At 40.8% G+C, this 16189-nt stretch overlaps 1 protein-coding gene across 12 annotated transcripts in view; it reads left to right on the top strand.

Moving 5' to 3' along the window:
- The first annotated feature begins 14107 nt into the window (after positions 1-14107).
- The window catches only part of fat1a (FAT atypical cadherin 1a), a 95832-nt gene continuing 93750 nt past the window's right edge, over positions 14108-16189 (top strand). For 11 of the 12 annotated variants that reach the window (XR_013909723.1, XR_013909721.1, XR_013909722.1 and 8 more), the window contains exon 1: positions 14108-14539. The gene's annotated coding sequence lies outside the window, so the exon portion shown is untranslated. Of the gene's footprint in view, positions 14540-15997; positions 16153-16189 lie in introns of those variants that run through there. The other variant, XM_026171458.2, reaches the window with a different exon arrangement.

Raw genomic sequence — 16189 nt, forward strand, 5'->3', positions numbered from 1 at the left:
ATCTTTTGTCTCCAAAGCAGATGGTACTGTAAATAAGTTGTATTTTTCTCTTTCCTGAATTTGTTCATCTGAAATGTACTGCAAGTTTAATGAAAATAATAATGAAAATATTGAATTCTGCAATCTCAGAGGGCAACATCTCTTTGCTGTAGCTATGAGTGCACTTCTTGTGGGCGATTTTAGAATACAGTGAACATGGCTTTTTCATTTCCCAAGGAACATCACTGAAACTTATCAATGGAGGACAAAAGTGACTTTGTTTATATTTCAACCACACCAACAACAAAGTAAGTTCTTCATGTGTGATTGAATGGTATTTTTACTTCATTGCAGCACTGTGCAAAAGTCTTGAGCCACACTTCATTTCTTTATATTTTGCTAAGTGGGAAATGTGCAAACGTACTGGGAAATACAGCATATCAGGCAAAAGCAGACTCTGTACAACTTTAAAGAGCTTTAAACGCTATATTTGATATGACCACTATTATTCTTCAACACAGCCTGAACTCTCTTAGGAAAGCTATCCTCAAATTTTTTGTGGTAGTTTTCAGGAACAATTCTCACTCAATAGAACCTGTTGCAACTGATTTTCAGTCAAATTCCTATGTAGTCTAGCATTCCTCAGCCTCTTCTCCCAGTTTCCCTTCCTTAATGGATCAACTGAAGGGCCAGATGCAGCTCCAGTGTATTTGTTTTTGCTTTGAACTTCTTTTCCTATTTCTTAAGGATATTAGATTCTGTTCATCTGGTTTTTTTTACACCTTCTGCTTTTTTCCTCCACTTGTCCAGTCCCCCTCACACACCCCACCCACATCCCCATACTATGCCAAAAGATGCCAAGCTCTTTGTGAATCGTCTTATTGGTCCTAAAAAACTTCTATTTCTTTGTTGTCAAACTATCTTTGTCCTTTTGTTTTTGAAGATTCAACTAAACAAATGGGGAAAATTAGTTTTTGTGATTAGCTGCTAGTACAAAAAAGTGATCAAAGTTACCGTTTAAATGTGTTTCTTTGCTAATTTGTCTGTTATGCGTAGACACAACACTGCTTCTTCCCTTGAGTTAGGAGCATTTTTATGTTTGAATGATTCATTACGGTACAAGGAATGGACTTCGCTTTGGCTAAATTAAGTAGTTGGCCTTTGTTTGAGAAAGGGACTTCTCTGGATTGCTACATGGAGTCACAGCTAAGACAATGTTAGGTGTAAACATCGAATCACTGAATGTTTCTTAGGGAAACATAACCAAGATTCTGCATAAATTTTGTATCCTTTACAGATGTGTGATGAACAATGGTTGCTAAGCAATACCTGATAATGTCCAATGATATATAGAGAACGAGTAATTGACTGAATAGAAGCAGGCGTTTATGCTTATATTATCAGTCATAAAATTTGCTCTATTAGACATCTATATTAAGATGCTGAAATGATGTGAAAAGCACATTTAACAGCTTTATTTTTTATAATATCTTCTCAGCTTCTTGATATTACAAAGAGCAGGCTGGACTCTGGCAATTTCACAAAATGAGCATAATTTCTTATAATGTTATTTTTTTCCCCCTAAAAAAAAAGAATCACTTTTTCCAATCCTAATACGATGTCACAACAGTGCTGCATTTTGCAAAAAATCTGAAAGTGGAGCAGAGTGGTACAAAGTAAGGATAACTGATGATTTCAGTAATACATTCTATACATATAGTTGAAAGAAAAAGTTTGAAAACCCTAAGGAATTTTCCCGTCTGCCTCGATTAATCATAGTATGCAGTCTGACTTCCATCTATATACGCAACAACCTCCAGATGTTTCCTGTAGCTCTTTGTGAGACTTGAATGATGATTAGGAGAAATTGTGGACCGTTTTTTCCTACAAAACTGTATTAGCTCATCAATATTGCTGGGATGTCTTGATTGAACAGCTCTTTAGGTCATGACATTAAATCTCAATTTAAGGTCAAGGTTTAAAGCTCTTCTTCCCGTTTGCTGGTAAGAAGAGCAGTGACAATTTCACACATGCTTGGTGGAGTTAATGGACATTAAAATGTGACTTGGGTCACCAAGACTAATTGTATAGGTAATGTAAACAGTCTCTTCCAAACATTTTTTCACAGAATATTGTTTCAAAAATGCGATGGACCAATGTTTGTTTGTATGTTGTTCTGAGACCAATGGTTTCCATCATGGTATCTTCTCTTAGGACAATTCTCACAGTGAACACATGCACACAACACAAATGTTTTGCTAAGTAGAGAGATTTCTGCAGGTTTTGTGCATTTGACATGACTTTGGGTTTTTCTGTTTGTCTCTTCAAAGACTGGATGTTGTGCTCCTAGAGTGAACTCTGCAGGGTGCCAGCTCCTAGAGAGAGTAACAATACCCCTAATTTTACTACATTTGTAAACAATTTGCCATATTATGGACAAAACCCAGGCCTTTAGAAATGATTTTCAGTTTTTCTAACTTTCAGCTTCTCTATAATGCTTCACATCTGAGACAGAGTTGTGTTTCCTATTTTCAAGCATGGTGCACTTGCACAGAGCCCCACATACACGCCGAGGACAAAATTAGCAATGCTCAGACCCCTGCATATACAAAGACAGGAAGGCATGACACCTGTGGAAGTGTCCTGTGAACAAGGCATGGTTTACACCCACCTCACAGATTCATCTCTTTAACCCTCTCAGGCTCAAATTAGGTTTATGTTGCTAATGCACAAAAGAATACCTGCAGTGGTACTTCTGAGTAAAAAACTCATAAAATATGCATGTGGAGTAATCAGGTTGTTAGCTTTTAACTGTTGCAAATCTGCAACGCCTGCCTTGAGAGGGTTAATTGGCACACCTGACTCCGAGTTAAGTTTGGAAAAGTTTTTACCTCAGAGGATAGTTACTTTGTCTCGTTTGCACAGACAGTAATAACTCACCGTGTTCATTGAAGTGAAAGTGCTCAGACCACATTTTGTGGCACACATACATTATTTAAACAGTACAGAAAAACAGAAGTTACAAAGTTTCTCAAGCTGCAGATATATATTTTTTTCTTTTTAATTAATTCATGAAACTATTTTGTAATAACGGTTTCTTGTACATTTTGCAGTTTAGCTTCATTTCTCCTATTCTAATGAGACTTTGTGGACTCACAGTAGGCTACAGCTCCTGGACTCAGGAGAAACAGCACAGAACAGCCTGTTCCCAGGTGCAGTCATATCAAGGCTCACACAGGACAGCAATGTTTGAACACCCTAATCCTCAGCCTTCATTCTTCCCAAACTTCAATAGCTGCCGCTGTTGCCACTTCCCCCACAACAACTGCCTCTGTAATGTTTTGCACACAAACTCAAAGAGGGCCCCGACTGGAAGAAAAATTCGTTAGACCTTCAAAGGGGAGTCAAACCTGCTTGATGATAAAACACTGTTTTGACCTATCTCTTTTAAGAGTGTTTCAGTACATGAACTGTACCAAAATCCTGCGCACACAGACTTTGTACAAACTCTCCTGTCCATGCGCAGAAACACGCACACGGCTACATGGCCTTACATACAGAACGACAGAGAGAAGATGGATAGCAGGAGCGAGTATAGTCCATTTTGTGGGAACCCTTCAGATCAATCCAAAAAGGAAAGGGCAGGGTTCTCGCCCCATCAGAATAACAGAGTCCATTGACCTTTTTAAATGACTGAAAGATACGCTAAGGTAAAGTAAACAGTGGTTTGCTTGCAGCATCATGGCAAGCCGTATTGATCCCGCTTCTCAGAAAAGGTCATGCACATGAGAGGTGATTGTTATTAGATAAGCAAAAAACAGACTGTGAACTTTTCAGTTTTGCACGCACAAAGACAGACAATCCATGTAATTTTGTTAGCTCGGTATTATTTCAGCGCTGGAAGTTTGTTCATGCACAGAGCTGTGTTATGTGTGGCGCAGCACTTTAGCTTGGCTTTGGTTGGACATCTGTGCTGAATCAGCAGCCGAGCCGTGTGTGGCAGGTCATTAGCTAACGAGGGCCAGTCTAATGTCTGTTAAATAGCTAATAACTGCAGTTAGAGGGAAGGCAGCCAGAAGGCTTGCCTTGGATGTACTTTCAGCAGTCTCCATGAGAACCTTTTTTAAGTCTATCATTTTTTATAGTCCCTTTGGTGATCGGGTCAGGGTTTCATAAAATAAAATAAAATAAAATAAATAGTTGAGGGGGGTCTGAAAGTTCCTTTTCAAAAAAAAAAAAACTGTCAGCATCTTTCATCTATCTATATGGCATCTATCTACCCCCCTGCCTGCTTCTCTCTTTCATCTTGTCTTTTCTTTTCAGAAGTGGAGCTCAAAAACCATAAATAATTCATGAGTGCGAAATTGTTCAATAGACATGTTAAGGTACCCAGAGTTACGCTGTATCTTCTATTCAGCAGACGCCCTCAGGTCTTGCTCGGTCTTTGTACTAAAATGCAATTGGTGATCCTGTCTCAGGTGTATACGTCTATGCATACTTTTCAGTCATGTGACCTGCACAGTGTCCGGGACGGCAAAAAGACAGTTAAAACATATCAAACACTGGGAACTCCACATGTTGGGATTTGTGAAAAAATTCCAAGTTTGGGGACTTTCAATACACAGCTCCCACTACAGAATTTTATTTATTAAAAACTCCAAAATTCCCGCCAGAATTATATGCTTTCTTGGCAGTTCTGAACAGACTAAGCGAATGGTTCACAACTGCCTGAATAGATCTAATTAAAAAAAAACCTAGCATGCAGCAGAAGAAAGCCTCACTTCCCAGTCTGGTTAAGTGTTCTTATAATGGGAAATCAGTGTGTACAAACTCCTTGTATACAAAGCATCAAGAACTCGTATTCAATTACCTTGGGCTTCTATTACTTATTTTAACTTTAGGCGTGCTTATTATGTCAACTATTGCTCCAAAAAGAAGATAATATGATTTCCAAGTATCTCTCTCTCTATCACACATCGGTTTGGTACTTGTCCTTATTACTAAATTTTCATTTTCAGACTTTCACTGCCAAAATGATGGCAACTGCATCAACTTGAGTGCGAAGCATCTGTTCACAAAGATGCATTAGCTATCACAGATCCTGAGTTTTATCATGTGTTTGACATAAGACACATTGTCACACCACATGTGAGCAGCTGTCCCCGTCAGCTGGATCTGAGCATAATCTTGATACAAGCCGTGGGAGGGCCACCGTATATCTTCATATACGATTGTGCATTTCAGCAATGTTAAGGATATTGGTTTTCATCATCATATTATGACTCAAAGAACTTCTGCATTTGAAGAGGTCGAATTTCATTATTTTCCAGGCTTTAAAATTCTATTTGTTTTACCAACAAATCAAGAGCTTCAGATTAAAACTGGACTTTAAAAGCGACAAGTCATTTCTGCAACAGGTGTCAAAATATCAGCAAGTCTTGTATGTGAAGTCATTCTTCGAAGGACCAGAGGGTGGAAATTGATGTCTCAAAAATAACCCTGAGCACTGCAAGCAGGCACATTTTGCCCCATTATATTTAATTGAATGACAGACAGCAAAAAAAAAAAGGGCTTTCACTCACAGAGGAGCAGACAGCTGCTTCCACGGCAACAAAGACATTTATGAAAATGGATTGATTTATTCTTTGCAGGTCTTTTTATTCTTTTAAATGTTTACTACATATGGAATATTGATTTAGATGGAACGGGATGTGATAATGAGCCTCTGTGTTGGGCTTCGACTGTGCACATTTGCCTCTTCTCGATTGCTCTGTGCCGCGTGAGATCACCAAACTGCCACTAAGACAGATAGAAGCCCATCAAACATTGATGGATGCCACTCTCTGCCTCGTTCTCCACAGCTTTGCATCTCTGGTCTGGCACTGATTGTAATCTCTTGGCCTTGCAGAGGGGACTTAAACACAGAAATGTATCCCATTTAGAACAAACTGAGCAGCTGATTCATATAAAGTGTTATCCTTTTAAAGCAACCCCCCCCCCCCCCCCCCCCCACACACACACACACACACACACACACACACACACACAGAGGAACATATTGCCTTATTATAATAGCAGCACAGCTAGGGCTAACTCTCCGTACATATCCTAAGGGCAGAATATTTGCCACAGAAGCACTTTACAATTTTCCTCCTGTGAGTCAGTGAGGACAGGCAGAACTGATGTCAATCTCACACTGTCAGTTTCAAGCACATAATACACCGTGAGCATACATCTTTCATGTCCCCTGAATGTTTGTAATTCTGGGGAGCAGGAGAAGCGAGCATGAAATAGCATTTTGCCTCTGTGGAAATCAAAAACCAACCACAAGTTAATGTAAAAATAACTGAATAACTGTGATGGTTCGCTTAACCCTGCCCCACTTAGCTACTGCTGCCACACCTGTCTAATCCCCGATCTCGCATGCAGAATGATAACGGGAACAGATTTGCCCATGAAACATTTATCAAAAATGGCTGGTTGATTTCAGGCCAGCAGCGGGGAGAATTATTCTTTTTGGCGGGCAGATTCATGATGATTTGCTCTCTAACTCGTTCACTTCCTATCTGCATAAGCAGTGTTAAGCAGTAAGCTGAGTATCACCAGTAAGTCAAGTGAGGCGGCGGTCCCTCGTTTAGTGATGGCCACGAGCTGGAGGGCCCTTCTCTGAGTCTCTCCTTAACTCACTAACCGTACTTGGTCACTCACCAGGTGACTCCTTCAGCGCTGCTGTCTCATTAAAGTCTTGTTCAGCAGGCGTATATGCTCAATCCCAATTAGTTTCCAGCTAATCCACTTACAGCACGTCACCACATGTGCCACTGACTCACTGGCCTTCGTTGGGGAGAAAAACAGCTTTTAAAGTCTGATGAGACAAAGAGACTTGAAAGACATTCAAAGCTCTTCTTTGGATGCAGGCTGCCGTTTTTGTTCTGTTCTCTGTCAAAGATGATCCCACACTGCTTCAATAATCTTGAGGTTCAAGCTCTGGGGAGGCCAATCCACAACTGATTGTGTGTTTTTTCTATCCAAGTATGCTTTTACTCCATTGGCAGTGTGTTTGGAATTATTAATGAAGTTGTTGCCACACAGATACTTCCCAAATGGTTTTACACAGTGGATCAAAGTCTGACAGTACTGACAGTACTCTATATTTATGATTTGATTAATTCTGAAAAGATCCCCAACATCACACATGACAGACCCTCCACAGTGTTTTACAGATGGCTGTACAGACTCACTGTTGTACCTCTCTCTTGATTTAATCCGGACTTACTAATGACACTTTGGAACAAAAACTTTCAAATTTGGATTCATCACTCCACCGGACCTGTTGCTGCTGATTTTCAATCCAGTTCTTGTGTAAATATGCATACCTCAGCCTTTTTCCCAGTTTCCCTTGCTTAAGAATAGTTTTTTGACAGCCAACCTTCCACTGAGACCATTTCTGATGAGGCTTGAACTGCCAGTTGATCAGGTCCAGTGTCAAGTCTGTGCTCTACAGGAGTCTTCATATTTCTTAACGACATGACTTTCAGATACTGTTTGCCACAGATCGTTTTTTAGGCCTGTCCCATTTCCTCAATGTTCTGGCTCTACGACTCCACCCTCCCATTTCTGATGAGACTTCAGCTGATGGGCTAGATGCCTCGCTCAGGTCCTGTGTCTGGTCTTTGTGGATTATTGTCTTGTTTCTTAAAGAAAGCATGGAGAACTGTTGCTCAAGGCTGGTTGAATTTAATTACACTAAAGTCTGACTCTTTGGAAGGAAAATACAAATAAATGATAAGTGGATAAATACTATTGCATTAGATTATATATAGGACAAACACAGGCTACTCCAATGTACCCTAGGAAGGTGATAATTGTTTGCTAGCTAGCTGTCTACTTTTTTTTTCATTACAATTGTAGCTGTGTTTAACAAATGCTAACACTTGCTAAGGTAACAATAGATCTTGGGTGCCGACATCACCTTCCAAAATCCCAGCAGGAGCCCGAAAGGCTTCATTCCAAACCGCATGCCACATTCCGGGCATATTTTAGGTGGATGTACCATTCCTAAAATGTCTTTCCCAACTGAATAGTTTGAAAGTGTAAAAGTGACCCACAGTTTTGGGTTATATGCAACAAGGAACTGGTGATTCACAGATTTTAGCAACAAAACCTGTAATTACACGTTTAATTTGTACCCGCTGCGAAAAAGGATACGGTCTGAACATGGTGGGTTGCCTGTTTGCCACAGATGTGATTACTCAAAATAGTGTCTGCAGGCATAGACCAGGCACAGATTTTTGGCTCTGACTGTGCCAAGGCATACACACATTATTCCAGCACTTAGTCACACAAATGTTCTCTGTTTGGTACACAAGATGGGAGAAACAAGAACGGGAGAAACTTTGGTCGTTATATTGTTAAATATGGTCCTTTTATTTGCTCCCGGTAGTGATTTGACATCCCCCAAAACGTGGGATTATAAAGCAGCATGAGGACCTTAGAGCATTTCCTAAGCTGTATAAATCTGAGACACGATATGGCTCTTATTAGATAAGCAAATGTGTATGTAAATACATAATACATGACTGCCGGTGTCTTGTGGTGCCTAAATGAGTGTAAGCAGTAAGCACTTAATGGTTTTGTTTTATTTGCAATTTTCTGTTTTATGAACACCAGCTTGTTCAAGAGAAAATGGGGGCTGAGTGACAGTAAAAGGCAGCATCATCCTCAGGGGTTCAAAGCACTCCCAATCCTCTGTATCACTGTCTGAAAGCCCTTAGCTACAAATGAACACATAACATTTGGTGTCTGTTGTTTTGAGTGGCTTGTTGACGTGTGAAACTGTCCTTGTGAAGCCGAATATTTCTGACTTGGGCATCTGCTTCTTGCTGATACATACAAACTCCCAACTTTTACAGCAATGAGAAATTATCTGGTCTCCCAGGGCAGGAGATGAGTAATGTGTGTTAACATAAAGCGGAGCCCCGCATCGTTTTAATGTGCAACAGCAACACGAAGACGGAGGTTTCTCTACCAACACGAGCCTCCATTACAAGGCCTTACTAATCCATCCATGCAAATCCATGTCCAAAATGCGCCTTTTGTGTATAATCCCGACACAATTTCTGTGGGATTAGGATTTAGCAAGGAAAGGGGGGCAAAAAAACTGACTGGTGGAATGCAGTACATCAAAAATATCAGTGAGTTGTGTTCAGTTTGTTTATCCCTCGCTGCTTTTACATGTTACACCACATCAAAGACCTGGCGCCTTGGAGGAGGACATCTGCTTCAGACGTATTTCGACCAACTTCTGTTTGTTACTGTGCGGCTTGTCTGTGTGATAAATAACGTGTGCGCCGCAGAACCCGAGTGGTGTCCTGCGTTTACAGATTATTTTACTGACTGTATCGCAAGAGTTTACCCTACTTCAGCCCCCGCTCCGCCAATTCACTGCCTTGTTTAGTACCCTTCAAAGATTTTATCTTCAAAGCCATCTGTACTATAGTCGGTCAAAAAGCACACCCAAACTCGGCCTCTCTGGAGGAGAGGAGGTGAGGGGTTTTCAATAAAAAAAAAAAAGATGTTTCTGTGCATCTAAATGCAGCTTTGTCTTCAATTCGTCACCAAACAGTTGATTGTTTTTTGTGATAGACTTAAAGTGACCATTTGATATGGCATTTGCACTTTTTCTTAGTTTTCTGTTATGAATAGCTTTCTTTAAAATCTGCTGTTACTGCAGCCAATTAGCTTAGCTTAGCTTAGCTTAGCATAAAGGTATGACTGTCTCTCAGCATCCAAATAGCCCCTTTAGTGAAAATTAGGTTTTTCTACTTTCCTGTGGTTTTCAAGCTGATGTTACTGATATTTACAGCTGGAGTTTGGAAGCAGACTGATAGTATGACAAAAATGTAAGAAAATATTTTTGAAAGCACTTTTATTCATTCTCTTGTGGTGAGTTGGTTAAGCATGTAAAGACTCCTAACCACCTGTAAAACCACAACAGCATTTTTGTTTTTTATACAAAAACCTAGAGCCTATTACTTAAGAAAGATGTAAAGATTCTTGCAAGCTAATTGATGTGTTTTCAGAAAGCCAGACTAGCTGTTAACATCTTTCTGAGGGGTATAATACAAACAGATTAATGGATTTGCTTTTTTGAGTATAAAGTTAGGATTAGCTTTTCATCCAGGCTAAATCATCACAGTGATTCATGCCGAATTTATAACCTAGGTGGGAGCAGGTTATGTTCAGAGTTTCCGTTTGAAGGTGGAATCACCACATTTTCACTAATTTCACGTATTATGCTTGTTTTACTGCATGGTACACTAAATCCTAAAATTAATTGTTTTCTGCAATATTGTTCGCTTGTTTTATTTGCAAAAGTGTTGCATTTTACTCTAAAAGTTTTTGGTTGTTTATGGATTTTTTAACATTTTATTATCCTTTTCTCAAATTGTCTCCAGTTGGAGTTGGTGGCACTCGTAGGGATCATTTTGTGTGGAAAAAGAGTTGTGTGATGCTTTTTGTGAGTCTGCACAGAGGCTGAAACAGAAACCCCAGCAAAGCAGAAAAAATTTGATAACTACCAGCATGAAAAGTGTTACCTCTGACTTACCTCAGACAGTTTTCTCAAGCCAGCTAACGCAGTGAAAGCCCAGTTGTGCTGAATTTCATTCATAGTATACTCCTCAGGTCTTTATGCTAAGCTACGCATGATGCTCATGGAAGATTTTCACTGTACATTTCTTCAATTACAACCAAAGATATATTATAACAAACTAACATTATTAAGATGTTTAGAATTGTTCTTCATTAAAATAACACATTGTTTTGATATGAAATACAGTTATTTTAAAACTCAGTCTGAATCATAGGAGTGGTTCATTGTGTTCTGTGAGGATTTATAGCAAATCAGTCACATCAGACAGAAGGCAAGACCATCCCAACCCAACCCAACCATCAGCATCGCTCTGGCTTTCAGCTATGTTCTCAGTGCAGATGTGGCAGATAGCCTGTTTACAATACACCTAGAATATGATCCACCTGGTGACAACTCAAGGAATGACCATCTTCTTTGGATTATGACCCAGTGGATAACAAAAAGCTGCAAAGTGCAACACAGTCTGAAGTTTATAAGCAGGAAAAGCCAGCCTGTTGATTTCCCCAAGGACACGGTACAGCTCTTCCTGGTAGCCATGCATGAGGAAAGAGGCACACTAATCTATTTCACACTTTCCATTTTATTTTTCACTTGCATGTTCTCCTGAAGCAACGACGCCAATAAATAATGCAGTAATGTTAACTCCCCAAACAGGTTGCCCCAGAAATAGCACAGTGTATTCTTGTGTCATTTTAGGTTATTAAGGAAGCTTCTACAACCAGTGGGCTTTGCTGAGATAATCTCCTGCTTTGCTTGAGGCAGCAGAAGACTTTATTTTCAGACCAAAGCCGTTTGTCTCTCGCTTCAGGGGAAATGTCAATTGTTTATTATTACTATTTCCCCTCATATCTCATGTAGTACTTTTTAAACTCCTTACATCACCATGTAACACAGCAAAGCTTAATAGGGGAGTTACTGCTCTTTGTGCATTAATAATGCAGTCTCTTGTTGCACAGAGGGTCATCTTAAGTACACCGGCACCAGCTGTGGGAGGGTCAATGCCTTTACTGGAGAACACTCTGGCAGGATTGATATTGAATTATTCTAATCTGTTTTACAGTTAAGCTGCGCCTCAGGATCCAGATTCTACACCGATTGGGTGGCAAGAGAAACAGATACCTGGGTGCTCTATTGCTGTAGGCGCACTACAAATCATCTGTATCTCTTCCTGATCTCGATCCAGTTTCAAGTTGCAGGGAACCACAGCTTAGGACATTAGTCACAGGAAAAGAAGAAGTAACTCGCTCAGCAAGCTACAGTGCGCCTGCTCCTAGCTCCTCTCTGAGACACGGGGAGAATCTGCGGCAGATTAGTGTGGTTTTAAAAGGAAATGGAGCCTGCAGTGTGCTACTCTGGAGAAAATATGTGGAATTTGGTGAAATCTGTCATAGTGAGGCATTGAGACAGAAGACTGTGTCTTTCATGCCGGTAGGGCACAGGATACAGAGGCGCGAGTCACTCATCAAGCTTTCATACTGTATGCAGAGTGGCAAAGAAAGAAAGAACAAAAGTGCAGCGTCATTCCTTTGTGTACTTTAAAGCTAGTACTGTTTTTGGTGTATTTAAACAGATTAGCTTTATTAGGCCGTGTCATTTTTAAGTACTTAAAACTTGATACGTTCACTTTTTATATTTGTGTCATATTAAAATTCTGAAAGTTGTTATAAGCCTGAATTGGAACATAAATTGGATAAAAACGAGATGGATGAATGGATGCAAACATTCTAGGACACACTATTTATGACACAGGTTAGGATACTATACTATCTAATACAACATAAATTAGTCATAAATCATAATAATGTCCTATCGTTTGCATGAACAGGAAAATTAGCTAAAGAGGATAAAACCTTTATATATACCACACTGTAAACATGTTTGTTTCTGCATTTTATCACGAAGATTGTTGGAGATTGATTCTTTGAAACTGGTTCCTCAAGTGGTCTTGAGAAGAAGTGTGGAGTTTGGGATTTCAGCAGCCCATTCCTGCATGTGTCAAACATATAGTTAGCAAAGAATAAACAGCATACCTCTGCTGTACAGAGCTTTCAGCTACAGAGATAACAACCCTTTAAAAAAAACTTCAATCTATAATCTGCTCAGTTTTAAAAGTTAATCCCTTACATTAGCCTACTCATGTGCTTACTTGTGTGGGCTGCGCATAATTTTGTGTGGCTGTTTTTTCAAACATTCGTATGTTTACATTTGCATTTGTCTCATTTTTTACTTCCCAAGGCTCCTAATACCTGAACAATCGGATCAACTTCCTTGAAGCACAGGTGCGCGTGTCCTCTGCTGCATACTATCTGTACCGTCCAGTTACCCATAACGCCTCACTCTGCTTATGTTTGCAAAGATGTTTGTGTGTCTGGAGAGGCACAATCCCCTCCCTGCATGCCTACTGACTTCCAGTTTATCTAAAAGTCTCTATGTGTTTGTTATTTTGTTAGGGTTAAGGGTTAGAGAGCTCCACCAGTGCTAACACTGCATCTATAAGGTCTATAAGGCACGAATACCTGCCCCCAAGCAAGCCGGACTGCAAACAGTTTTGTGAGATCAAAGCAGAGGAACCAGGCCTGGACATCACCTGACCTGAATTCAATTAAAGCTTTACAGGCAGATGAGAGGGGAGGCTAAACGAGATGGGGCTGTTTCACAACATTGTTTCAGACAAAACCGATGGAGAGAGAGAGGAAAGACAAGCAGAAGGAAGTCAGATGACACTTGCTCTTTGGGGAGAAATCTCAATCTTTTTTCCTCCATTCTCTCTCTTTCTCTCTGTACACTGGCAGACACACACTAGGCCCATAGGTCTCATTCGTTTACTCAGCCTGTGGGCATATGCGACTTTAATGAGCCGGTGCTGAATGGACATTAGGCAGAGATTCTCATGCTGGACCGCTCTCTGCTCGGGCATTTTTTTTTTTGGCAGCCACTTCACAGCATGGTGTCGAGTTCAGTTGTTAACCACATGTTCAGAGACATTTGCCTCGTTTTAAACGCGTGTTCGCGAAGGTCACGAGAACACAATTAATAAACAGGACGAGCTGAGGAGGTGGACGCTCACACTGTGGACAGAATAAACACCGCAACGCTCCGCTGTGCATGCACTGAATAGGAGAGGAGTCCATGACGTCAGAGCTGAAGGTGGCAAGGTCAGGTCCTGGGTGCCCTCGCGGAGAGCTGATGTCCTTACTGGAAAAACTCTCCAACAAATTCAGAGTGCATTTGTCGCAGAGGAAATGCTTCAAATGCTATGTTTGTTTGTTTTTTATTGTAAGGAACTGTGCTCGATCAGGAAATCTGCAACAGACAATTTGAATTAAATCATTACGCTAAGTTGGATTTATGTGCGTAACAAATAACTAGATAAGCACAGAGCCCAAAACAAACAAACTGAGAATCACACAGACATCACTTTCACCGTCAGCTGTTGTTGGTGTGTGATCCCCCCACCCCACTCTCGTCTAGCTCGTACCGCTACTTTTCCGAAGGGGAGAGCAGCAGGCAAGAAAATCGCCAGTCATTTCTCTTCTCGTGCGCTCTTCTATAAGATTGCGATTTTTCCCGATATCACCTGAAGGCATCAGCAGCATGCCGGCACCTGAACCGTTGTGGAGTGGAGCAGCGAGGCAAACCATAGCCCATAGCTTTTTTCTTTTCTTTTCTCCTGCAATAAGCCACCATGTGTGATGCCTCCGAGCATATCGGAGCTGAAGGCAATAAAACTGTGAGAATAAGCTGAAGAGGAGAAAAGTAGCGGATTGCCATCAGCAGAAGCTCCCTCCCGCCTCATCTGAGAGATCCTCGCAAACGAGATTTAGAAAGAAAAAAAGGAAAAAAAACGAACAGATTTATGTGAAGGGAAGTTTGGGAACGACAACCAGCGCTGGTTAAGCTGGTCTGGTGAGTAGTCTCGAATCGTATTTCAAGAGCATGGCACATGGTTTGATTTGATTTTTTTTTCTTTCAAGCGACTCTTGAAACTTTGGACTGAACTCAAAGCACTTTTCTTTTAGTAAGCGCTAAAAAAGTGAGTATTTTGTCTGACTTGTGCCAAAAAAAGAACCAAACGCGCAATTACGCACGCTCACAATCGCGCGCATTGGGTAGTAGTAGTAAGTAGGTTGCATGTTGACAAGTTGTCAAGCTCCATGCAGCACAGGCTTTTTTTTCCTGCAGGCGCACCAGCTGGAGCTCTGCAGTCCGGGCAAGAGCAGTGAGACAGCGCCATCAATCGCATGGCAGCCACACTCCTCTGTGCGTAAAGTGCAGCTTTGGTCTGAGAGGAGCAACGTGTGTGATGATGAGAGGGGTGGTGGTGGCGGGGGTGGGGGTGATAGGATCAGCGCCTTCGTAGCCAGTGTACCAACACTATCAGTCACCCTGCTCTAATGCCCAAACACAGACCCCGGGACGCACTGCTGGCCACTTTATTTCCAGCCGTACCCGGGATATTAAAAAAAACAATAACACTAGTGAGAGTAATGAGAAGATCATCTCAAGAACTGATGTTTAAAATGCAATAACACACGCGAGGATTATTATTATTATTTATTTATTTCGATTTTTTGCATTTGCACGTTTTATTAGCTCATTTGTCATCATCTGGGAATATCTGAACTGAGATTTCATTACCAAAATAAGGTTTGTCCACATTCTTACGCTGACAGCTGGATTATGATATAAAGGCTAAGTCAGATTCTACAGCAGAAAGTCAATATGAAACATTTGTTTGTTAATCATTAGCCAGAAGGCCATGCACAAAATAACCTGTAACCTAATAAGGCTTGGTCCTTTATAAGGATGTCTCCCACCTCAAAAAAAAAAAAAAAAAGGAAAAAAAAGGGGGTGGGGGGCATTAATTTGTCTTGCTGTAAATAAAAGGAGAATACAGAAACGAGGGGGTGGGATCCATTAGGACTCACACCTCATGAGCCCAGTAGCCTTAATGCTTCCAAACAGCAATTTGGGATAAATTATATAATTATACTGGGATTTGATTTTCTACTCGTGTAGCCACAATCAGAACACCGTGGAAAGTGAACGTTTGGGGGTTGGAAAGTTTTGAATAATTTTAGCTGAAAGGAATAAGAATACTACAAAAAAGGGGGGGCAGGTTACCTTGGGGCTGAAGTGGTAGCTGCTGAATGAAAATTAAAGCGATTCCGCGGAAAGGACCAGGGTTCAGCCTTTCTGGAAATATTTCATATGAGAATACAAGGCGAACCGCATTAAATCAAATCAAATCAAAAGGGTCGCGGGTTCAGAGCGGAAAAGGTCCTATCCTGCTGCCAGCCCGGTAAGTAGATCCGGACGTGCGCAGCGCGGAGAGATACCAGGCAAGTGGAGTGTGGGAGAGAAAGGAAAGGAAAGCAGTGAGGGAAAAGAGAGAGCTTGCCTGCTGGTGGCAGATGGGGTAACGGAGAGGAGAAAAGTCCACGTAATACCATGCCGAGATTTGGACTACATAAACTACATGCAAAACCCCCAAATCTCCGAATTTAATATTAAAAGAGGTACGTAAGTTGTTGTGTTTTTACTCAGTGGGCTTTT

The sequence above is a fragment of the Astatotilapia calliptera genome, chromosome 6, assembly GCF_964374335.1.
Source record: "Astatotilapia calliptera chromosome 6, fAstCal68.1, whole genome shotgun sequence".
Classification (NCBI taxonomy): domain Eukaryota; kingdom Metazoa; phylum Chordata; class Actinopteri; order Cichliformes; family Cichlidae; genus Astatotilapia; species Astatotilapia calliptera.